Consider the following 26593-nt stretch of genomic DNA (forward strand, 5'->3'; position numbering starts at 1 on the left):
GTATTAGGTTCTAAATGTATTCCAGGCTCTGAAAGGAGACCGTTTTTATTATGCTTTTGTTATCTGAATAACATTTGAAAGTATCTATATTTTCAACTCAAAATGTCATCAGTTGTGGAAACTGAAATGAAAAAATACATATTTTGAAAAGCCCTACCTTCTGCTTTTGAAACGAAGCTAAAAGAGCTAGTAACAGTGTCATTCAGAAAACTGTTTCCTGTCTCGTAAAGCAGCATGGTACATCTTTGTATTGTCTCACCCGTTTGGCCGCCTGTCCTGTTGTAAATCTTCAAGATAAGGGATATGTGTTGTGTTGTGTAACAGTTAAGAGGTTTAAAAATAGCTTATAAATGGCCCGGGCTTTAAAACCTAAACCAGCATGAAAGACCAAGGATAGACTGGAAATGTACTTAGTGTCTTGTTTTTACACTTAGTTGAAGGCTCAATTTATTACCCGAATGGGGCTCTGTGACAATACATTAGCAGCATAAGTGTTCTTTCCTAAAAATATAGTCTTCTGTATGCTAATACGCAGAATTTTTCAAATCGGATGGCTAGAGTTGGTGATTGCAGTGATACTGGCAAAAGATGAGTCTTCTGTTCTAGTGCTAACATTACTGTAACTGTATAGGAGTCCTGCTGTGGTTTTACGATCCCTTTCACAGTATTGATCCGTAGCTCAATCCTCAGGCAACTGTGGATGACTGGAGGTGGGTGAGAGGTGGATGGGAGGAGGAAGGCATGCATCTGCTGATCCAGTATCTGAGCACCGTTAGCAGTAGGCAGGGGGCTCAAGGAGCACACTGACCTGAGAACTGCAGGACGTCTCATTGTGGGAGTTTTAATGAGCATGTCATGTCATTGTCACAAGGTGTGTTAGTGCGTGCGTGTTGCATTTCCTTGAAAGGGCCTGAGTCGGTATCTTTTCATTATGCAGTCACAACACACAATATTTCAAAGTTGTTTGGGGGGGGGAATGAATGTTTTATTCTCAAATATTCCCCCCTCATCACTGATACTGTACCTGTCTTAAAGAGGAATAGCGGCACATTTTGACACTTTGTCTATGTTCCTAAACCCCTCGTTGTACTATCTGGCAAAGTGTGCACCTCTCTCACTCATGAGGTAGACTACATCACAGGGTTATACAGCCTCCCACTCACTGCAGCGCTAGATAGAACTTTGTGGAATAACGCAAGTCTACGACAAATATAAACGTTCTGTCAACGCAAAAATACTAAATTTGTGAAGTCCAATCGATTGTGAAATATGGCATATACATTTTTATGTGATACATTTGGGTCACAATTTCACATTTTCTGAGAAGTCTGCCAAGCAAGGAGGAAACAGCAGCCATCTCATGCTAAAACAGACATGCGGGGGCTCCTCATAAACACAACACACTGACAGTTTTCAAAATGGCCTACATCATACTCTAGCATCACACACAACACGCCTTTTCCTATATAGTCAGAAGCATCATCAGTCCTCGGTACTAGGCTATTTCATATCTCTCTTTCAATGCTCTTGAGACCAAGCAGAAAAGGCTGTTTTTAAAGACGCCAACGTAGCCAAACAAATCCATTAGAAGACAATTGTCGATCTGATCAGAAACACTGTGCAAACAACCTTTTATGTCCTAAATTATGTTGCTGGTGTATTTTGTTAGAATTTTGGAATATATTGCGCAATTGGTTTTTACCAAGCGCAAGTCATTTTAGATAAGAACATCAGCCTACCTTTGTCATGTCAACCATCCAAATAATTCCATGTGTCCTCCTTTTGTCTTTATAAAGTTTCGCATAGCCTATTCCATGATCTGGGGTAATCCAATGAGCAACACTGCAGCTTTTGATTACAGTGATCATCACTCATCAAGTATGCTATACATAATCAATACACAACTTTCAAGGAGGTAGGGTATTTGATGCAAGAGTATTTGATGCAAAAATAGGCTATAAGAATACTTTTCCATTTGATCAAATTTGCCTTCATTATCACATTCTCTTGCTCGCTCAAGGAATGCAATTTGGCCCTGGCTTGCAAACTAAATCCTCTGCATCATTTTGTAAATTATTCATTATTCATTATTAAAACATATAAATGCAGGCAATAATAGCATATCTGATCTACCCCAATGAAAACTTGGACAGTCAGCATAAATCACATTTCGATAGACTGGGTAGTGATGAAGGCATCAATCTATTATATCTGCAACAGAAATTAATTTACAAGGATATGTTCGCTGTCACCTGGCTACTGTAGGAAAGTTACAATCTGATGAAACATGTTCCATAAATTAGCTTTATAGCCTGTATGTGTCATCCTATGAAGTGGATGCTATGTTGCACTCTCACTAGTCTTTCCCTCTCATTTTAGTAGATGTATTTTGCTGTGACGATCACACCGTGCAGCGAGGGATGTAGCCTACAGTCAGAGAGAGAAGATAGACAATGTTTATCGGCAGGTGAAATTATGTCCAATGGGGTTGCAAGGGAAAGTGGTAGGTGGGATTAGGTTGGTTCCTTTCCTCCTTGCTTGGCGGAGGTCTCAGAGGAGTTAAATTGTGAACCCCCGATCCCAAATTTATCACATCAAATATTTATGCCATATCTCACGATCGAATTTAGTGTTTTAGCTGTGACAGAACATTTATATTTGTCGTAGATTTGCGTTATTCCACCACATTCTATCTAGCGCTGCAGGGAGTGGCCTGTATTATCCTGTGATGTAGCTCTCGTTCTAGGTCTTCTAGGTGCGTACTTTGATAGTCCAACAACGAGTTCGAGTTTTTTCTCTCTCGAAATTTGCCATTATTTCCCTTTTAAGTACAGTATATAGCCTAGTGGTTAAAGCGTTGGGCCAGGAACCGAAAGGTTGCTGAATCAGTTCCCCAGGCTGACACGGTAAAAATCTGTCGTTCTGCCCCTGAGCAAGGCAGTTAACTCACTGTTCCCCGGGTGCCGAAGACGTGGATGTCGATTTAAAAAAATAAATTATTTTAATTTTATTTTTCCTCTTTATTTAATTAGGCAAGTCTGTTAAGAACAAAATCTTATTTTCAATGACAGCCTAGGAACAGTGGGTTAACTCCCTTGTTCAGGGGCAGAACGACAGATTGCTTTACCTTTGTCAGCTCGGGGATTCGATCTTGCAACCTTTCGGTTACTAGTCCAACGCTCTAACCACTAGGCTACCTGCCGATTTAAGGCAGCCCCTGCACCTCTCTGATTCAGAGGTTAAATGTGGAAGACACATTTCAGTTGAATACACTCAGTCGGACAACTGACTAGGTATCCCCCTTTCCCTTTTTATATACCAGGAAAGCATACTGGTCTCACAGTGAGTACAGTAGGCTTGGCCATTAGCCAATACATCAACATGTCCTATAAACCAGGACTGAAGTCTCCTCCAACAGATTAGATTTATAAACCTGTTTGGCTAGAGGTCATACAACCGAAGAGCCATGCTATGCTACTCTATAGATTATACTGTATCACTTGCACAATCTTGAATCTATGATAAACCGATTTTGAACTAGAGGCCAACAAATTACAAGCCATGTTAAGCATACAATGAATACGTTTTCTGTGTTTTTGCTAAACAGTGATCATTGTTATCGTCATCAATTGTCCTGTCTGTGAACAGGCTCTGAGCAGGAACAGCGAGAATCTGTCACCCACTGGCACTATTGTCCTATTGACTGGGCTTATAAGGAAACAATGGGAACTCTGTGATAATCGATGTGGACTGTACGAACACAGATATCTCATTGATATCCAGCTACAGTTTCAATACTGTATAACTGTTAGCTAAGTATTTTCTATCTTCAGTTCTACAGCATTGGCCTTACTCAGCTATTGATCATAAGAACATACAGATTAACCGCCTACCTACATGATGATATTACAACACAAGTCCTCAGACAATCATCTGACCCTCCACCTTTACACGGCACACTGTTCTTCTCCGCATGCTGTAGCTGGCAGAGATGACAGTACCTTTCCTGCAGGGACACGCATCTCATTCGCACCTCTGTTCAACCCACCAGGTCTCTGCTCCTGTCACAACTACTCCCTGCCACTTCCACAGACTGTGCTCCAATTTCTGTCATTTACTATGACTTGTTTGCTTGTAATTACTTATAATGCACCTATAAAATGAATGTTATCCACTAGAAGCCTGGATTCACACTGCAGCCTTAACCGGGCAGATAGTGTCTCTTTCAGAGGAGAATAGACCTAGATGTGTGACAGCTGGTCCATGTGCTTAATGTCATACAGCCTTGTAGCCCTGACTCTAGTCGGGGCCTCACAGTAGAATTTGGAACTGGAACTCTTCTGACAATGCTTTTCATTGTTCAACAGAACACTCTCCCGACCACACACAGAGGCTCTGTCCTTCCGTTCTTCAGAGATTATTTGTGCACCTTGTCTCCAGAACATCATGTGCATCGGCTTACGGGGAGCTGAACTGCTGATATTCTCCTGCATTGAGTGCAGAGAGAGGAATCACTGGGGGAGTAGACAGTCTGCTTCCCAATAGTTTTTTTGGGGGGGGGGGTTTTGAAACCCCTATCCTTCCTGATGTGTGTTCACATAGCTGATCCCCTCCACTCCTCCCCGTCCTGTGCGTTCTGGCTTATTTGGGAACATCTTGTAGCATTGAGACCAGGGCTGGCTGCATGTCCCACTGGATGACTGTGTTCAGGTGCCAGGGCGCATGTGTCTGCAGACAGCGAGGGGCCTGAGGGGAGAAAGAGGGACCCATCTGAGGACTGACAGAAATAGAGCCAGTTTTATCTTTAGTTCCCTCACTGATGTGACAGATGTGACAAAGCATGCCCATAGCCATTATATGCATCATTCTAGCCACGCAGCAGCCGTATCAACTGTAACCCAACATTGTGGTTTCGCCTAGAAAATGTGTCAGTTGAGCTGCTGACAGGTTACCTTTATGGGCAATTTGACTGGTTTATTACAATGAAATAGTGGGCTATGAAATAAGAAGGAATAAAATTGCTAATGATGACAAAACCATCAATATTTCATTAAATATTTCAGACATGTCCACACATGTTGGCTTTGTGAAGCTCACTACTACCGTTTCACTGTGTTCCGCATCACTAATGCAGGTTGAGCCCTGCTTTAGTATGAAGTCCATCCTCTCCCAGTTTCAGGGGCTGTTGACAGGAACAGGGTCACCCAGCATGGGTTCCTGTCCTCTCCCGACAGGATTTCCTCCGGTACCAACGCAAAGGTCAAAATGTGTCATCGTGAGGCTGTCCGTTTTTACAGCTTTCCCCAACAATGACCCCAGCCTCAGCACTGGCCTTGGGTCTTACACTTCTTGTTTTTGTTAATCATATCGCTATATTCACAGAGATTCTTTAGAAATCCGAAAACGGTGAGTAATTCCGCCCATTGTCAGTAATGATAGGGGTCTGGGGTTAGAGGCACTCTGAGCACTAATTACATTGATTGAGTTAGGTCATCCCCCACCCTCGTTAGGAAAATATACAGTAGTTGCAGTTTCCTGTACTTCTGTTACTTCCTGTTCTGCTACTAATTAACTGGTTAGTTGATGCAAATCCAAGTTGTGATGTCAGAAGATTGCTTTAGGAAAAGATGCCCCTTGTATTGTATCTAGCATAGATGTTTCCCACTCCGTACCCAACCATCATGGGCTGAGATGTAGAGGGAGGAAGCAGAACAGCCAGTGTTGATGAGGAAGTCAAAAAATGGCAACGTCTAGTGGCGTTATTAACAAAGCATCGAGAAACCGCTTTCATGCTAGTGTCATCAATGAGCCTCTTTCTAAACAATGTACTTTCCAGACTGAGAAATGCATTACATGTATTGGATAATGCAAACTGGACAGCAGAATAATAGCATTAATTTCATCAAATACTTGAGATTATGAATTGTTATAACGCTACGCAGTAAAACATTAAACAAAGTTGCAGCCAATATGGTAATCCATCAGTGTTCAGTGCACATGTGAACTTATGTGTGTGAGAGAGACCTTCTTTTGGTAGTGAGCAAGTTAGTTTCCTGTCTGTGTAGTATGATACAGCATGCCAACACTACCAGGCCAGACCGATAGAGAGCCTAGAGATAGCAGAGTGGGGATAAAATTAGCTCAAATAAATCCGCGGTGAGTGATTCTATTTTGGAACCGAATCAATTACCACTTAAAAGTTATGGATTCGTTATGGCTTGTCATCGCTCTGGGAATCATGGGGTTACATTTTAAGGAAATGTCTTCCAAAGTTTTATTTAAATTTTATTGACTGTCTTGTTCTGTTAGCGCTAATACAATACTGTAGCCTGAAGGAAAAAAGAAGCCCTATTGGATAGAAATAACTGGTTAGATAACCAAGACAGTCTCCAACTCTTCAATCATGTCTCGTCTCTATCTGCCTAGAGCAATATTAGTCAGGGCAGTCCCATGTCGGCTCTTTAAATAGACAGATCATATGGTGTGTGGCCTCACAATGAATCAAAGTTGCTTATAACCGCCTTTCTATTTTATCACTTTTTTGGTATTTGTATTGCTCATTACTAAAGGTTTCTGTACATGCATGATACACATACATTATGTGTCTCATTTTGTAACACCAATCAGATGAATCCTTTCAGTAAGCTTAAGAGATTGTATTAGTTATATAAAACCAATCAAATTAGGGTTTTCATTGTTAAACGAGACCTCATTATGTTTATTTATTTACCTCAACAATTGAGACTGTAACACTTGGGCCTGGTAGAGCTCAGTGCCAAACCCAGGATGGAAAGGAGACTCGCAAAGGACTCTAAATAGGCCAGGCAGGGAGAAATATCATGTTGCCTGTTTAGGAGGTCAGTGCTTCGTGGAGCAGGAAAAGACCAACACAGTTAGGAGCAGAGGCCTCTACGACACGCCTTCATGCCATCTCCCTGGGGCCATCCGGCTCTTAGGGGCCTCTGTATCTATAATGGACATCAGCAGATGAACTCTCCTTACACCGCTTCTGGCCCCATTCTTGTGTTTCTGTATGAGACACCCCTGTGTTTTTCTTGTACAGACCCAGCATCCTCTATCTCAGGGCTCTCCAACCCTGTTCCTGGAGAGCTACCCTCCTGTAGGCTTTCCTTTCAACCCCAGTTGTAACTAACCTGATTTCAGTTTATCTACCAGCTAATTATAAGAATCAGGTGCACTAGATTAGGGTTGGACTGAAAACGTCCAGGACTGTAGCTCTACAAGAACAAGGTTGGGAGAAACCTGTTCTAGCTATCCTCATCATCTTCTATCATAGTCCATACAAATAGAAATCCGTAAGGGCTTCATTTTACCACTAGGTGTCATAGTTGACTCATGCTTATCTTTACCTAAGCATTAGAATGTGTAATGTTTTGTCTTTGTCGGCCTACAGTATAATACTGAACCAGGAAATACACAGAGCTGTGAAAGTATTTCCCATCTTTCTATTTTTCTCTACTTTTGCATATTTGTTTTATACTGAATGTTATCAGATGTTCAACCAAATCCTAATATTAGAGAAAGGGAACCCAAGTGAACAAATAACACAATTCCGTACTTATTTAATTTATTTCAAAAACAAAGTTCTGCATCACCCAATGCGCCCATGTGAAAAAGTAATTGCCCCCTTACACTCAATAACTGGTTGTACCACCTTTAGCTGCAATGACTCCAAACGCTTCCTGTAGTTGTTGATCAGTCTCTCACGTCTCTGTGGAGGAATTTTGGCCCACTCTTCCATGCAGAACTGCTTTAACACAGCAACATTTGTGGGTTTTCAAGCATGAACTGTTCGTTTCAAGTCCTGACACAACATCTGAATTGGGATTAGGTCAGGACTTTGACTAGGCCACATTTAGCCTATGTCACAACAGAAATACATGTTGAGTCTTGGTGGATATTAGACTGTAGACAACACATCCCAGCTTGACTGTCTCTGTGACCATCGTACAGGATGCAGCACACGTGTCTTTATGAATAGCATCATCACGTGCTTACAGTACATGACCCCCAGATCATACACACAACCGTTGGGGTTGATGTTTGCTTCCTCACAACATAAGCAGATCATGATTGCTAATAGAGAACATAAGCAGATCATGATTGCTCATAGGGAAACGTGTTGTTGGCTTCTGAGAATCATTTCAATACTTTTCCCATATATGGCCTGAGTGGTAGTGTTTAGTTACAGTAATCGTACAGTGAAACGTTGTGGTTAATGTGTCATAAAGGCCGGCAGGGGTCTTGAAGGACTGTGTTTCCTCTCAACACACTATCTCATCTCAGACAGGAAGTACTGTAGCTACGGATAAACCAACACAACACAAGACTGTGTAAAGCAGACCAAAAAAACCATTTAAGACTTATAGCAGGCAGATCAGTCATAACTATGAATGCTGGATATTGCTGCAGACTGACTGCAGTGCAGTAAACAACAGATACTTCCTCCTATAGAACATAATGAAAAGTCAACTTTAATAGTTTCTGTTGGGTGCTTCCCCTGTCATGAGGAACATTGGTGTCTTCTTTTCCTCATAGCATACAATGCTGTTCCCACCTGGGAAGGTTTTTACATGTCTATCATGTGACGTATTGCTAAGCTAGGTAATGTTGTTAGGTTGGAATGCAATATCCACATATTAACGTCTCCTGAAGGATTGTTATTGACTAAATGGTTGTTTAGTTTTTGCCATTTTATAATGCTGCAGACAGTCATTTAGTTGTGTTGTCTTTGAGTCTTAAAGTATATTTCTGCTATTGCTACAGTGTTATGAGGCTAGTGTTAAGGAAATGCCCAATCATTTATTACTCTAGTGTAGGTGCTGTCTGGCAGTAAATATCCTCTTTGGTTTCTCACAGCTGTTTCTATGCCCCCCCCCCCCCCCCCCACCCCTCTGTGAGATATGATTTTAACCCCTTGCAGAGTGGAAATCTTTCTGGTAGCAGGAACTGTTACAAGCCTCTGTTACTCATCAAAGCCCTGGGCCAGGGCACTGTCACAGCTGGTGCGTGTAATCACTGTCCCTTGTAGCAGTGGGAGTCAGGTTAGATCTTCAATCCAATCAGAGCTCACTCTGAAAGGGCAGGCCTGGCATCACCCTTTTCTCTCTCGATCGCTCGCTGAGGCTGGAGGGACTGTAGCAGACAGGTAGAGACGGAGTTTAGGCTACTGGTGGCTACATTGAAAACGCAGAACTAAGCCTTGCTTTGAAGTTTAAAATTGATGGACCACATAGAACGGCTTCTACATGTGAATGTGAAAAAAGGCATATAAAAATGTATGACTTGGTATGCACTATGCAGGGTTAGTTGATTGATTTTTATTTTCCAGTTTAAAAAAATACATATACACAGTACAACAATAATGGTTCTTTATAATTATTGGGATATCTGCCTACAGTATATCGTCAACACCCTCCCTCCCCCACCCCGTCTACCCAGGCCTCGGTGGTAGCTACTTGTTTGTGTGGTGAGTCATGCCTACCTACGCCAGCCTCCATCACGCTCTATACAGACCTGGGGTCACCAAGTCTGTTCCTCCTCTGTGTTCAAGGCCGCCTGTGCTGCTGTGAGTGACTCACTGCCTCGCTCCACTCCTTCCATTAAGAAGGTTATGGCCTAAAAACATATATTAGACCCTGGATACGCATTTCAGCAAATTGCAAACTGCAGGTGGAGAGGGGACTGGTTTCGTGTTTCTATGACAACATATTTAAGTGACATCACAGCATCGATCAGACATAGTGGGGTTCTGAAAGACTCCGATCTCCAGTTACAGAAGAATCGGAAGGTGAGAGCATTTGGACAAGGATGTTGTTCTGGAACTTTGTGAAGCCTGAAGCTCCTAGAGTTACAGTGCCTTCAGAAAGTATTCATACTCCTTGACTTTATCACATTTTGTTGTGTTGCAGCCTGAATTCAGAATGGATTAAAAATATATATTTTTTCACCCATCTACACATCATAATGACAAAGTGAAAGCATGTTTTTAGACAGTTTTGCAAATGTATTGAAAATTAAATAAATAGTTTTCACACCCCCGAGTCAATACTTTTGTAGAAGCACCTTTGACAGTCTCTTAAGAGCTTTCCACACCTAGATTGTGTAACATTTGCCCATTATTCTTTAAAACATTCTTCAAGCTCTGTTAAATTGGTTGTTGATCATTTCTAGACAACCACCTTCAGGTCTTGCCATACATTTTCAAGTCAAAACTGTAACTCAGCTACTCTGGAACATTCTATAAGGGCACAAGGCGAGACCCAGATGCAGAAACAGGAGGCAGATGGTTAGAGTCCAAGATGTTTATTAACAATCCAAAAGGGGTAGGCGAGAGAATGGTCTTGGACAGGCAAAAGGTCAAAACCGGGAGGACTAGTAGAAGAGAATAGAAAAGTAGGAGCACGGGGGGGGGGGGAAACACGCTGGTTGACTTGAAAATATAAGACGAACTGGCACAGAGCGACAGGAAACACAGGGATAAATACATTAGGGAAAATAAGAGACACCTGGAGTGGAGACAATCACAAGGACAGGTGAAACAGATCAGGGTGTGACACATTCAGTGCCTTCTAGGTAAGCAACTCCAGTGCAGATTTGGCCTTGTGTTTTAGGTTATTGTCCTGCTGAAAGGTGAATTCAGCTCCCAGTGTGGTGGAAAGCAGACTGAAGCAGGTTTTCCTCTAGGATTTTGCCTGTCCTTAGCTCCATTCCATTTATTTTTTATCCTGAAAAACTCTCCTGTTCTTAACAATTACAAGCATACCCATAACATGATCCAGCCACCATTGTGCTTGAAAATATGGAGAGTGTTACTCAGTAAAATGTGTTGGATTCGTCCCAAACAACACTTTGTATTCAGGTCAAAAAGTGAATTGCTTTGCCATATTTTTTAGCAGTATTCCCTTGTTTCAAACAGGAGACATAAACGTATGTAGACAGGAGTGTCTACATACGTGAAAACGGCACGTTTCTATGATCTGTGGTTAAAAAGACGAGAAGAAAAGTCCTAAAAAATGCTTCTCTGTGACATAACAGTGTAGGATTAAAAGTTTTTTTTTTAACTGTGAATTTCAAAATCTGCAACAAGTTTCTAGCAAGAGGGAGGATATTTCCTTGCTCCCCATGACACCATGTCATCGTGTATAACTCTATAAATGTATATATATTTTCTACAAAATGTAGAAATGCACTGTTTTTACAAATGTAGACAATGGAATTGTGCTGGAGTAATGAAAACTGTAAGTCGCTCTGGATAAGAGTGTTTGCTAAATGACTAAAATGCTGTTTTATTTCCCTATTCTCACTTAAAATTAAAGTCCTCCTCGTTAAAATTGCACTGCTACCATCTTGTCTTGCTTCCTCACCGAATCCACCACTACAAGAGTACCCCATCACAAAACGTTCTCCTTTGACGTTTGTGTTTCTTCCTGTGTGAGAACATAAGACACCTGGATATCTCAATTTAATTTTGTTAAATCTTATGACTTTTAGTGACAGTATCTTCCTAGCTTCTCCTTATTTAGCACAGTGCACACCCCACCACAGCAATGCAGGTGTCAGCTTCAACAAGCCTCTCACTAAAGGTTACAGGAAGAGGGCATGCAATAGGACATGAAACGATCACTTTTGATTTCCAGTAAATGAACTCAGTACTGCATAGTAGAGTATGTATTCCTCCATTCGCCCACAGTGCAGCCTAGCCGTGTTTGGTATGGAGAAGGTGTTGCAGTTCAGCTGTTTGTGGCCTTGTGCTGTAAAGCAGTGGAGGCTGAACGTCCTTCCTGGCTGTCAGAATCAGGGCTGTCAAGGGTGCAGTCTGTGTGTGTGTGTGGTCAGCCCACACGGCGCTACACTGTTGTACGGTCTTACTCATCAGCCATAACAGCTCTGGTCGCACAGAGCAGGCATATGAAACTGAGTGTCAGTTTACCGGAGCTGAGGCCTGAGTTGGTCGAGTGATCTCGTGGCCGATGTGAGCAAAACGTTTAAACAGGTTAACGATCAGACTGAATACCAGGGCGTGTTCTCAAAGCATGCGCAGACCAGCTGGCAAGTGTCTAAACAGATATTTTCAATCTATCCTTGTCCCAGTCTGTAATCTCAACATGTTTCAAGCTGACCACCATTGTCCCTGTTCCCAATAGCTCCAAGTTAACCTGCCTAAATGACTATCGCACTGTATCACTCACATCTGTAATTATAAAGTGCTTTGTAAGGCTGGTCATGACACACATCAACACCATCATCTGACACCCTAGACCCACTCTCATTTGCATACCATCCCAACAGATCCACAGATGACGCAATCTCAATTGCACTTCACACTGCCCTCTTCCACCTGGACAAGAGAGGAAATAACTGTAAGAATGCTATTCATAGACTACAGCTCAGCCTTTAACACCATAGTCCCCTCCAAGCTCATCACCAAGCTAGTTGACCCTGGAACTGAACCCCTCCCTCTACAACTGGATCCTGGACTTCCTGACGGGCCGGCCCCAGGTGGTGAGGGAAGGCAACAACACATCAGCCACGCTGACCCTCAGCATGGAGGCCACTCAGGGGTGTGTGCTTAGTCCCCTCCTGTACTCCTTGTTCACCCACGACTGCGTGGCCACGCACTACTCCAACACCATCATCAAGTTTGCTGACGTCACGACAGTCGATCACCGACAACGATGAGTCTGCTTACAGGGAGGAGATCAGACTTAGCAGTGAGGTGCCAGGACAACAACCTCTCCCTCAACGCCAGTAAGACCAAGGAGCTGATAATGAAGCGGGTGCTGTTGTGGAGTGAGTCGAGAGTTTCTTGGCGTCCACATCATTTAGGACTTATCATGGTCCACCCACACACGCGCTGTTGTGAAAAAGGCACGGCAGAGTCCCTTACCCCTCAGGAGGCTGAAAATATTTGGCATGGGCCCTCGGGATCCTCAAAGTTATACAGCTGCACCATCGAGAGCATCTTGACTGGCTGCATCACCACTTGGTATGTCAAATGCACCGCCCTTGACCTCCAAAGCGCAAACTATCTTGCACTGACCCTACGCACATTTACTAGACATATATACAGTTGAAGTCGGAAGTTTACATACACAAACTCGTTTTTCAACCATTCCACAAATTTCTTGTTAACAAACTATAGTTTTGGCAAGTTGGTTAGGACATCTACTTTGTGCATGACACAAGTCATTTTTCCAACAATTGTTTACAGACAGATTATTTCACTTATAATTCACTGTATCACAATTGCAGTGGGTCAGAAGTTGACATACACTAAGTTGACTATGCCTTTAAACAGTTTGGAAAATTCCAGAAAATGATGGCTTTAGAAGCTTCTGATAGGCTAATTGACATCATTTGAGTCAATTGGGGGTGTACCTGTGGATGTATTTCAAGGCCTACCTTCAAACTCAGTGCCTCTTTGCTTGACATCATGGGAAAATCTAAATAAATCAGCCAAGACCTCAGAAAAAAAGATGGTAGACCTCCACAAGTCTGGTTCATCCTTGGGAGCAATTTCCAAATGCCTGAATGTACCACGTTCATCTGTACAAACAATAGTACGCAAGTATAAACACCATGGGACCACGCAGCCGTCATACCGCTCAGGAAGGAGACACGTTCTGTCTCCTAGAGATGAACGTACTTTGGTGCGAGAAGTGCAGATCAATCCCAGAACAACAGCAAAGGACCTTGTGAAGATGCTGGAGGAAACCGGTACAAAGTATCTATATCCACAGTAAAAGGAGTCCTATATCGACATAACCTGAAAGTCCGCTCAGCAAGGAAGAAGCCACTGCTCCAAAACCGCCATTAAAAAGCCAGACTTCGGTTTGCAACTGCGCATGGGGACAAAAATTGTACTTCTTGGAGAATTGTCCTCTGGTCTGATGAAACAAAAATAGAACTGTTTGGCCATAATGACCATCGTTATGTTTGGAGGAAAAAGGGGGAGGCTTGCAAGCCGAAGAACACCATCCCAACTGTGAAGCACGGGGGTGGCAGCATCATGTTGTGGGGGTGCTTTGCTGCAGGAGGGACTGGTGCACTTCACAAAATAGATGGCATCATGAGGATGGGAAAGGTATGTGGATATATTGAAGCAACATCTCAAGACATCAGTCAGGAAATTAAAGCTTGGTCGCAAATGGGTCTTCCAAATGGACAATGACCCCAAGCATACTTCCAAAGTTGTGGCAAAATGGCCTAAGGACAACAAAGTCAAGGTATTGGAGTGGCCATCACAAAGCTCTGACCTCAATCCTATAGAACATTTGTGGGCAGAACTGAAAAAGCGTTGTGGAAGGCTACCCGAAACGTTTGACCCAAGTTAAACAATTTAAAGGCAGTGCTTCCAAATATTAATTGAGTGTATGTAAACTTCTGACCCACTGGGAATGTGATGAAAGAAATAACATCTGAAATAAATTATCCTCTCTACTATTATTCTGACATTTCACATTCTTAAAAAAAAGTGGTGATCCAAACTGACCAAAGACAGGGAATTTTTACACTAGGATTGAATGTCAGGAATTATGTAAATATATTTGGCTACGGTGTATGTAAACTTCCAACGTCAAGTGTGTGTGTGTGTGTGTATATATATATATATACTCTCGCACACTACATTAACACTCCCACACAAAACGCACACATACACTACATATGCAAACAAACATAACACACACACATGCATGCAGACACAACACAAACACACATACATATTAGACACACACGCACTCACACACACTCATCATTTGCTGTTGCTACTCTGTTTCTTATTTTACTCATATTATTATCTATCCTGATGCCTAGTCACTTTACCCTGCCTTCATGTATATACAGTATCTACCTGAAATACCTCGTACCTCTGCACATTGATCTGGTACTGGTACTCCCTGTATATAGCTACATTCTTGTGTATTTTGTTTTATTCCTCTTGTTACTATTTTAAACTCTGAACTTCCCGGTAAAGCCTACACCAGTTGTATTCGGCGCATGTGACAAATAAAATGTGTTTTGATGTGTGTGAGATACAATCTTGCCTGTAGGTCAGTTAAGGGGACAAGGGACACTCCAACGTGGAGAGAAGGACATCTGTGTAGCATTAAAGTCAGGTGGCACGCAACTCCTTTTAAAAGTAGTTTCTATTGATTTTAATACCTTTGGAACACTGGGACATTAATATCACTGAACAGACAGTGCTTGCCAAAGCTAGACCTTAAAAACACGTTGGTTTGATTTGGAAATGTTGGTTAGTAATTTGGTTCTGATGAGCATAGCATTGTTGTCTTGACTATTACAGTATATCTGATATCGCTGTGGATTTGAGCAAGTGCGTTAGAGAGATTAAATCCATTTGAATTAAATGCCATTTTTGATTTTAACAAAACTATCCATACATGTTTGCCCATGGAAAAAGTTGTCAAAGTTACTTTTTGGACCTGAATGCCAAAACATTCAGGAGAAATTTCAACCATTTTGCATATTTTTTTATTTAACCTTTATTTAACTAGGAAAGTCAGTTAAGAACAAATTCTTATTTACAATGACGCCTACCCCGGCCAAACCCGAACGATGCTGGGCCAATTGTGCACCGCCCTATGGGACTCCTAATCACAGCCGGTTGTGATACAGCCTGGAATCGAACCAGGGTCTGTACTGACACCTCTAGCACTGAGATGCAGTGCCTCAGACCGCTGCGCCACTCGGGAGCCCAGTGCATCCCCCACTCTGCCATGAGACTCCATGTCTTCATCACTGGAAAAGATAAATGGTTGAGTTCGATATCATTTAAACGGTTACAAACAGTGCTGCCAAACAATTATTATTTATTGGGAAAAAACCCATTTGGAATAAAAATGGTCAGTGTTAAAGGTAAACGCCTATTATTTTTCTTTACGTATGTTGTAACTTAGACCCTAATTTACATCATCTGAGGTTTTTGTGTTGTACCTGCCATCGGTTGAGACATGACATGCTCCTGAATACAGGGTGGGTGTCATTTCAGCCATAGAAATAGAATGAAAAGAATCAAGCTATCGATTGAGACAACTGCAGTTTAGCTGGTACACCATTGACATTTTAATTGGATTTAAATTGTAACTTATATTTACAACCACAAAGATGACCGCCGGTCCACCCACTGTTGAATGTCAACTTAAATGATCATGTCTATTCTATTATGTATATTTCTATGATTCCAATAGGTTTCCTATGGAGGATTGACGGTATATTTTAAAACACCTCTTGGTGGTACCATTTGTATAGGGCAAAGGATTATGGACCAGGCAAGGCTTCTGATCTGATCCTGGATCAAAGGGTCACTGGTCCAGTCTGGTGGTACCATTTGAAAGTTGAAATTTAAAATGTTATTCCCATTTTAGTACATTTATCAGCCAAAACATGACACCCACCCTGTATTCAAGAGCATGTTGTGTCTCAACCGATGGAGGTCACAACACAAAAAACCTAAGATGATGTAAACAGGGTCTAAGCTACAACATATGTGAATATTTAAAAAATCTGATTTTTATTTTATTTTGATTATCAAAGTTTAAAAATGACAATTTGTGTTAAAAAAAATATGTTTTCCCCTCAGAAATTATAAAGTAGTTTGACAACCCTGTATGTAAGCTTTTAGATTAAATCAATCTCAACTGTTTCTCTTTTCCAGTGATGAGGACATGGTTGTCTCATGGTATGGTGGGGTATGCAAAATGGGTCAGCTTTGAGCTCCTTTATCTCTTGTGGTTCATAAGGATAGCGTAGCTAACAAATTGTCAGCCAACATAAGGTGTAACTTAACTTATTTGAAAAGTCATTACTATATTACATTGCTCAACATTTTCTTAACATTTGTCATTAGTTAGTTCAATTAATTTTGTATTCGCTTTCCGCGGCTGCATATTTTCTGCCATTTTCTTCAAATCTGCAAACGTTGAAGCCACGGCCATTTTCTGAAGAATTACATTATGGGCCCTAAAAATACGGAAATAGTGTCCTCTGCGTGTATACTTTGTATTTTGGCAAATTTAGTACGACATCCGGGAACCTTTGGCATACTAATTATATCCATACTATGACCAATAAGCATACTATATACTCAATTCACGTCACAAGTAGTACGGTTAGTATGAGTATTCGAACACAGCTATAGTCGTTCATGTGCCAGCTAATACAGTGTGTTAAAGAGCCACTGAACACGCCAATTGGCACTTGTGTTTATTCTGTTGCTCATTAGAAAAATTGGATTTCAGTCCGCATTTGGTAAATTATGTTTGTCCCACATGAGACGCTGCAGCCAATTTTACTTCTTCAAAATCCCCAGAATGAATCTAAGATAACTCAAGAAATCTGTACTTCATTTTGACTCTTTTGCCAAGGATGCTTTTGTTGTGCAATTTTACATCTAACTAAGGTGTTTGGTGCAGTATTTCTCCAGATCTTCTTTTTGCGATGTGTTGTCTTTATGTAAACAATGTCTCACTGTCATAGCTATTGGATAGAGAGCAATCACCGCCACTGTTCACCCCATGTTAGTGGACATCCTCAAATCAAAACCCAACCTTCATTTACCCGTTGTCACGCACAGATTCTCCAAACTCACTTTTAGATGAGACTTTATGACAAATTATCCCATTTACACTTTATAAATCAATTTTGTCGCTAGAATAACTGTTTCTGACTCATCGACGCCACAGGCTGTTTTTAAAGGCAAGTCGCTCTTTTAAAGCAACATCAAAACCAGTGTGTGTCTGTGCATTCAGTTTACGTATGTAGGAGAGAGCATTAACACTCAAGGAACCGTGAACTCTATTACCAGAGTTATTTTAGTGCAACCGTTCAAGCACCCCCCCCCCCCCCAGCCCGCCTCTGACACTCCCCCTCCAATAAGTCTGCCTCGGCTGCCTGGCTGTGACACACATTCTCCCTCCACATGAACCGCTCTGTTGTTGCTCTCTCTCTCTCGCTCGGGCCACACATGGACTAAAAGTTAGACAGACAAGCTGAGGAAAGGCGTGGATGGTTATTTACCTGCTTCCATCAGGTTGTATTTTGAATCATGACTATTTAGTTGTGTATACTGTGGTCTTGCCAAATGTGACGTTGTTATTGCTTATACTCTTTCTAATGCAGTGCTTTATCTTTTTGTCCCTTGAGGGCTTCAGTTGGTGTGGATATAGTGTATCAGTGTACAGTGTGATCTGCTGTTTGATTTTCCACAGGAGGCTGTACGCTGCCAGAGAAGGGTTTGTTGATAGAACAGAGGCATTGTGGTGGAAAAACAAGTGTTTGGATAAATGATAAAGCTGGTCTGACTGTGCTCTTTGAAGGGTGTCACTCACTCTGTCACTCTTGAATGTTTTGGGAGGTTCTCTACAATACACATTGGTTGTCATGTGTTTTCTGAGAACAGCTTAGGAAGTGCAGCCAGAGTAGGAACAGCTGTTGCCTATACTGGTCCATAGTCTAAGGCTGTGATTGTCAGTCGTAACATTCCGTTGTTCCTTTTCTTTGTGAGTTGTAGGTGAGAAGACGTGTACAGACCTGTTTTTGTACGGTGCTAAATTTGAAAAAATACATTAAAATGGCTTAATTTACTCTGAATGAAATGACAACTGTACTCAGAGGAAAAATACATTTGTTTCGTTTTGAACTGTACACCCTGTCAAGACAGAGGGGTTTTGTGCATTACACAAACCATATCTGTTTTTCATGAAGTGAGTTCACAAAAAATTACCAACCGTAAAGTTGGTTGCCAACCATTTGCAGTCAAAGGAAACTAACTATATCTGGTTGTACTGTGCTGAAGTAGATCTTGCTTTCTCTGAAAGATGGACAATGTTAGGCGAGAGATCTGTTGTACCTTTTCCCAGGAGCCCCTAGCAGTTTGGCTGTGTAGGGTTCGATGACAGACAGACAGAGACAACTTTGGACTTGCAGTGGCATTGTTTTCCCACACTGATCGACAGACCAGGGGGCATTATCACTCGGTCCGCCTCTCCTCGTTCCGCCTCTACAGTTCATATTACATTTCAGAGCATGGTAATCTGTGGAAATACCAGACTCCGTATGTACTAGGTGTGGTATCTGACACAAATCAACTGTCATCCATGTGCAGCAACAGATGTTTGGTGACGGTGTTTCCAAGAATGACAGGGGCTGGTCTCAGACATGCACAATGGGCCTGTCGAGCAACAGTTGTACCTCATGATACTCATTTTAGGGTTACGCTATAAGGTATGCGTGTAATGTAGGCTAACCTAGAACAGCTGTAGAGTAGTGTACACAACATTGGGGACATTTCTTTAAAAAATAGTATTGTAGATGTGATGTGAAATAACTTGCTGATAGATCACAATCCAATTAGGGTAATCATGTGGAAAATTGAAATTACTCAATGTTCTTTTGACTAATTGTGACTAATTGTGCATTTGTATGGGGATTGAGGAAGGTGGGAAAGATCAGTATTTTAGAACTGCAGCCTACAGTAGTTGTTAAAGAAGAGAAGTCAGTGTAATGATATCATGGCTATGTTCATCAAGCATACAGGTACATAGGAAAACATCAATATACAGTACCAGACAAAGGTTTGGACACACCTACTCATTCCAGGGTTTTTCTTTATTTTTACTATTTTCGAGATTGTAGAATAATTCTGAAGACATCAAAACTATGAAATAACACATATGGAATCATGTAGTACACTTTTTTGGTTAACAAATCAAAATGAAGTTTATATTTGAGATTCTTCAAAGTAGCCACCCTTTGCCTTGATGACAGCTTTGCACAGTTTTGGCATTCTCCGAACCAGCGTCATGAGGTAGTCACCAGGAATGCATTTCAATTAACAGGTGTGCCTTCTTAAAAGTTAATTTGTGGAATTTCTTTCCTTAATGCATTTGAGCCAGTCAGTTGTTGTGACAAGGTAGGGGTGGTATACAGAAGATAGCCCTATTTGGTAAAAGACCAAGTCCATATTTTGGCAAGAACAGCTCAAAAAGGAAAGAGAAATGACAGGGCATCATTACTTTAAGACATGAAGGTCAGTCAATCCAGAAAATGTTAAGAACTTCGAACGTTTCTTCAAGTGCAGTCACAAAACCCATCAAGCGCTATGATGAATCTAGCTCTCATGAGGACCGCCACAGGAAAGGAAGACCCAGAGTTACCACTGCTGCAGAGGATAAGTTTATTAGAGTTACTAACCTAAGAAATTGCAGCCTAAATAAATGCTTCACAGAGTTCAAGTAGACACATCTCAACATCAACTGTTCAGAGGAGACTGCGTGACTCAGGCTTTCATGGTCGAATTGCTGCAAAGAAACCACTACTAAAGGACACCAATAATAAGAAGAGACTTTTTTGGGCCAAGAAGCACGAGCAATGGACATTAGACCGGTGGAATTCTTTCCTTTTGGTCTGAGTCCAAATTTAAAATGTTTGATTCCAACTGCCGTGTCTTTGTGAGATACAGAGTAGGTGAACGGATGATCTCCGCATGTGTGGTTTCCACCGTGAAGCATGGAGGAGGAGGTGTGGGGGTGCTTTGCGGATGACAATGTCTGTGATTTATTTTGAATTCAAGTCACACTTAACCAGCATGGCTACCACAAAATTCTGCAGTGATACGACATCCCATCTGGTTTGCGCTTAGTGGAACTATCATTTGTTTTTCAACAGCACAATGACCCGACACACCTCCAGGCTGTGTATGGGCTATTTGACCAAGAAGGAGAGTGATGGAGTGCAGCATCAGATGACCTGGCAACCAATAAGCCAACCTCAACCCAATTGCCATGATTTGGGATGAGTTGGACCGCAGAGTGAAGATAAAGCAGTCAGCAAGTGCTCAGCATATGTGGGAACTCCTTAAAGACTGTTGGAAAAGCATTCCTCATGAAGCTGGTTGAGAGAATGCAAAGAGTGTGCAAAGTTGTCAAGGAAAATGGTGGCTACTTTGAAGAATCTAATATATCTAAAATATATTTTGATTTGCTTACCACTTTTTTTGGTTAGTAGATGTGTTATTTTATAGTATTGATGTCTTCCCTATTATTCTACAATGTAGAAAATAGTAAAAAATAAAGAAAAATCCTTGAAAGATTAGGTATGGCCAAACTTTGACTGGTACTGTGTATATATACACACATCAGTACATGTACAATTGAAGTCGGAAGTTTACATACACCTTAGCCAAATACATTTAAACTCAGTTTTTCACATTCCTGACATGTAATCCTAGTAAAAATTCCCTGTCTTAGGTCAGTTAGGATCACCACTTTATTTTAAGAATGTGACATGTCAGAATAATAGCGAGAGTGATTTATTTCAGCTTTTACTTATTTTGTCACATTCCCAGTTGGTCAGAAGTTTACATACACTGAATTAGTATTTGGTAGCATTGCCTTTAAATTGTTGAACTTGGGTCAAACGTTTTGGGTAGCCTTCCACAAGCTTCCCACAATAAGTTGGGTGAATTTTGGCCCATTCCTCCTGATAGAGCTGGTGTAACTGAGTCAGGTTTGTAAGGCCTCCTTGCTCTCACACGCTTTTTCAGTTCTGCCCACACATTTTTCTATGGGATTGAGGGCTTTGTGATGGCCACTCCAACACCTTGACTTATTTGTCCTTAAGCCATTTTGCCACAACCAACCTGCCACCCACGTGCTTCACGGTTGGGATGGTGTTCTTCGGCTTGCAAGCATCCCCCTCTGACCTCCAAACATAAATATGGTCATTATGGCCAAACAATTCTATTTTTGTTTCATCAGACCAGAGTACAATTCTCCAAAAAGTACAATCTTTGTCCCCATGTGCAGTTGTATTTCAGAACGTTTCCCTCAGAACACCCTCAATTTGTCGGGGTATGAACTACAAAGTGTCAAAAGTGTTCCACAACGGTGCTGGCCCATGTTGACTCCAATGCTTCCCACAGTTGTATGAAGTTGGCAGGAGGTCCTTTGGGTGGTGGACCATTCTTGATACACACGGGGAAACTGTTCAACGAGGAAAACCCCAGCAGCGTTGCAGTTCTTAACACACTCAAACCGGTGCGCCTGGCACCTACTACCATACCCCGTTCAAAGGCACTTAAATATTTTGTCTTCCCCGTTTTCCCTCTGAATGACACACATACACAATCCATGTCTCAGTTGTCTCGAGGCTTAAAACCCCTTCTCTCTACACAGATTGAAGTGGGTTTAACAAGTGACATCAATAAGGGATCGTAGCTTTGACCTGGTCAGTCTAGGTCATGGAAAAAGCAGGAGTTCCTAATGTTTTGGACACTCAGTGTATAGGCATACTGACTGACTACTAAACTGGAGATAGGGGGATAACAATCAAATTGTGGTGAACAATAACCATCACTGATACTGCTGTTTTAGTGCTGCCTTGAGCCATTGATCAGAGTTCTGCCCTTTGTTGTCCTGTGCTGAGTGACACCACAGTATAGGGGAAAGAATTATGGACCAGGCCAGGCTTCTGCTCTTATCCTGGACCGATGGGTCACTGGTCCAGTCTGTCTGCCCATTCTGTCTAGTCTGTGAGAAACCTCAGTTGCCCTCTGCTACAGATGAGCAGTTGAAATTTCCCTCCATAAATTACAGTAGCCGGTGCTATTCGCCATGCTAGCTATGTTGACATGGCTGTGGAAATAGTGTGCTCTCTGAGCTCCCATCAGGCTGTGCCAGCTAGCCAGGCTGTTCCAGTGCCTCCCTCCCTGTAGTGTTGTGCTGAAGCTCAATGAATGGATGTTTATGTCAAGGGAGGGAGAGAGGAGACAGACCTATATAGGGATGGAGAGAGGAGACATGTAGAGCACAGAGAACTATGTTTGTGAAATCAGCCTACGGTGCGTCATTTCTGCAATCTGAATTATTCCTCTCCATATCTGTCAACAGACCTTCAGGCAATATTTCAGTTCACTGCACATCCATTATGTAAGGGTAGCTTAGTTATTTGACACTGTCCTAGAGGACGCCCTAGCCTGGGAGAGTTAACGCAGTCTAGATCAGGCATTTTCTCAGGGGCTTTCTAGGACACGTCCAAGTCTCCCTATCCACAGGGGGATTTATCATCAAGACAAGTGCCCTCAGCGGATCTAAGGGAGATGTATCCATAGACATGCCAAGAGGGTGACATTTTATTTTTGATTACAGTGGGAGGAAAAGTATACATTTAAGGTCGTGCTGTGAGCTCCATTATCCTCGTAACATCGGAGTGTTTACCAAACCGAGGGCAGCAGCATGAAGGCATCATTCTTGACAGTCCCTATTATCACGCACTATGCGACGCTGGAGGACAAGAGCTCCATGGCTATTTTTTTCCTCCTGACCTATGTACGTTTTACATGTAAATATTTAATTGAATAGGTTAGTTATGGTGATATTTTCCAGTGGAGGTATTTGCTGGCTGTAAACCCCCCCACCCCCCCCACACACTTCTCTTTTTCCATGGAGGATGAAACCTAATAACAGCTCAACTGTTTTTCTCTGCTGTCGCGTCAACTTCTCCACTGAAAGGAAAGTCAATAATCTACTAAATACTAAGAGTAAGACATTCCGACTCAACGTTGGGCTCACAGCAGAGTGACTTCATTTGCAGGTTGAATTGAGGTTTGTCTGTCAAAACAGTGCCTTAAAGGCTGGGCTCGAGGCCTAAGGTCCATAACTCAGAATGGAAACAAAAACAGTCCTCTGTTTCTCAGGTCCGCTGGTAAACACACTGTAACCTAATTTCTTTTTTACCGACACTCCCTCTCGACTCCATTCTCTCACACCATACTGTCAACATGGCTCAGGCTCACACTGAGCACAGCTCGCATACCGCACTGTACTGCTTCTTTGCTTCTTTCTTCTTCTTTCTTCTTTGGACGTTTGAAAGCTACCACAGTGAGAGTGACTTAATTTTTTTTCTTTTTCTTAATCCGTTTCGTGACATATTTGAACATTTCAGTGCACTTACGATACGGTTCACATTTAGGCTGCTTCTATCTGAGGGTACCTTGAATGGATTATTGTACATTTGTTTGTAACTGATTTGGTGATTTAACTCCTGCATTTGTTGAACCGTAATGGGGCAACTAATCACTTTCAGCTGCTTTGGGTGATCGGGTAAATCCTAAGGCTATAGGCATGTGCAATGTATCACAGCAGCAGTCTTAACAAGACCCATTCAAATCTCCCTCAGTTCAAATAACATCACTCTACTGAGCGTCATAACAAAGCCATAACATTTACAGTACAACTGTAGATGTGATTACACTCGTTTCTGGCCACACAGGTAGTCCCCCTAGATGGTTTGAGGCATGAAGTCGATCTCATTTACATTTGCCCCTGCGGTATTAATGCATTTAACAGACCAGGATGTCCAGATCGATCAGGAGCCGGAGCAGTGGGGGCACACACTTGGCCTGATGCCCATCCCTAACCCAGGCACATTGACCTGGATGATGGCTCCATGATACCGGCCTCATTGGAGCACGCCTCAGTAATCTAGAGGAACAGGTGGTTACCCAGCTCGGACTGGGTTGATGAGCTGGTGGGCTTATGCCTCAACCCAGCATGCATGGAGAGCTACCCTCCTATTGGTTTTCACTCCAACCCCAGTTGTAACTAACTTAATTCAGCTTAACAACTGGCTAATTATTAGAATGAGCTACGCTATATAAGGGTTGGAGTGAAAACCTACAGGACGGTAGCACTCCAGCACAGGGTTGGAGATGCCTGGTCTATGGTCTTCTCTCTCTCTCTCTTCCTCTCCCCTTCCGTTCTCTCTCACTGGTGCACACACACTCTCTCCCTCTCTATCTGCGAGGCATGGCAGGAGGTAGTCTCTTTTGACTATTATCTGTGATGTGTACACGTGGAGCCTGGCGGGATGCAGCGGGAGGCAGCCGCAGTGAGAGAGCAGCCAGGGGGATATAAACAGAGGGGGTGCGATAAATAGCCAAGTACTCTTCCTGTCCCACGTCATATACAGTTGAAGTCGGAAGTTTACATACACTTAGGTTGGAGTCAATTAAACAAATTTTTCAACCACTCCACAAATTTCTTGTTGACAAACTAGTTTTGGCAAGTTGGTTAGGGCATCAACTTTGTGCATGACACAAGTAATTTTCCCAACAATTATTTACAGACAGATTATTTCATTTATAATTCACTGTGGGTCAGAAGTTTACATACACTAAGTTGACTGTGCCTTTAAACACATTGGAAAATTCCAGAAAATGGTGTCATGGCTTTAGAAGCTTCTGATAGGCTAATTGACATCATTTGAGTCAATTGGAGGTGTACCTGTGGATGTATTTCAAGGCCTACCTTCAAACTCAGTGCCTCTTTGCTTGACAAAAAATGGTAGACCTACACAACTCTGGTTCATCCTTGGGAGCAATTTCCAAATGCCTGAAGGTACCATGTTCATCTGTACAAACAATAGTACACAAGTATAAACACCATGGGACCACACAGTCGTCATACTGCTCAGGAAGGAGACGCCTTCTGTCTCCTAGAGATGAACGTACTTTGGTGCGAAAAGTGCAAATCAATCCCAGAACAACAGCAAAGGACCTTGTGAAGATGCTGGAGGAAACAGATACAAAAGTATCTATATCCACAGTAAAACGAGTCCTATGTCGACATAACCTGAAAGGCCGCTCAGCAAGGAAGAAGCCACTGCTCCAAAACCGCCATAAAATATCCAGACTACGGTTTTCAACTGCACATGGGGACAAAGATCGTAATTTTGGAGAATTGTCCTCTGGTCTGATGAAACAAAAATATAACTGATCAAATAAAATGTTATTTGTCATATACACATGGTTAGCAGATGTTAATGCTAGTGTAGCGAAATGCTTGTATTTGTCCATAATGACCATCGTTATGTTTGGAGGAAAAGGCGGTAGGCTTGCAAGCCGAAGAACACCATCCCAACCGTGATGCACGGGGGTTGCAGCATCATGTTGTGGGGGTGCTTTGATGCAGGAGGGACTGGTGCACTTCACAAAATAGATGGCATCATGAGGATGGGAAAGGTATGTGGATATATTGAAGCAACATCTCAAGACATCAGTCAGGAAGTTAAAGCTTGGTTGCAAATGGGTCTTCCAAATGGACATTGACCCCAAGCATACTTCCAAAGTTGTGAGAAAATGGCTTAAGGACAACAAAGTCAATGTATTGTAGTGTCCGTCACAAAGCCCTGACCTCAATCCTATAGAAACTTTGTGGGCAGAACTGAAAAAGCGTGTGCGAGCAAGGAGGCCTACAAGCCTGACTCAGTTACACCAGCTCTGTCAAGAGGAATGGGCCAAAATTCAAACTTATTGTGGGAAGCTTGTGGAAGGCTACCCGAAACGTTTGACCCCAAGTTTAACAATTTAAAGGCAATGCTACCAAATACTAATTGAGTGTAAACTTCTGACCCACTGGGAATGTGATGAAATAAGTAAAGGCTGAAATAAATCATTCTCTCTAATAAATCATTCTGACATGTCACATTCTTAAAATAAAGTGGTGCTCCTAACTGACCTCCTAAGACAGGGAATTTTTTACTAGGATTAAAT

The 26593-nt window shown here is 42.1% G+C and overlaps 1 protein-coding gene across 12 annotated transcripts in view; it reads left to right on the plus strand.

The window, feature by feature from the left end:
* Window positions 1-26593, plus strand: part of LOC129834229 (diacylglycerol kinase zeta-like) — a 134853-nt gene that overhangs the window by 42858 nt on the left and 65402 nt on the right. For 5 of the 12 annotated variants that reach the window (XM_055898989.1, XM_055898992.1, XM_055898991.1 and 2 more), the window contains exon 1: window positions 17965-18073. The exons of 6 other annotated variants lie outside the window; for them this stretch is intronic. The gene's annotated coding sequence lies outside the window, so the exon portion shown is untranslated. Of the gene's footprint in view, window positions 1-17963; window positions 18074-26593 lie in introns of those variants that run through there. One more of the 12 variants, XM_055898994.1, reaches the window with a different exon arrangement.

The sequence above is a fragment of the Salvelinus fontinalis genome, chromosome 35 (assembly GCF_029448725.1).
Source record: "Salvelinus fontinalis isolate EN_2023a chromosome 35, ASM2944872v1, whole genome shotgun sequence".
NCBI classification, from domain to species: Eukaryota; Metazoa; Chordata; class Actinopteri; order Salmoniformes; family Salmonidae; genus Salvelinus; species Salvelinus fontinalis.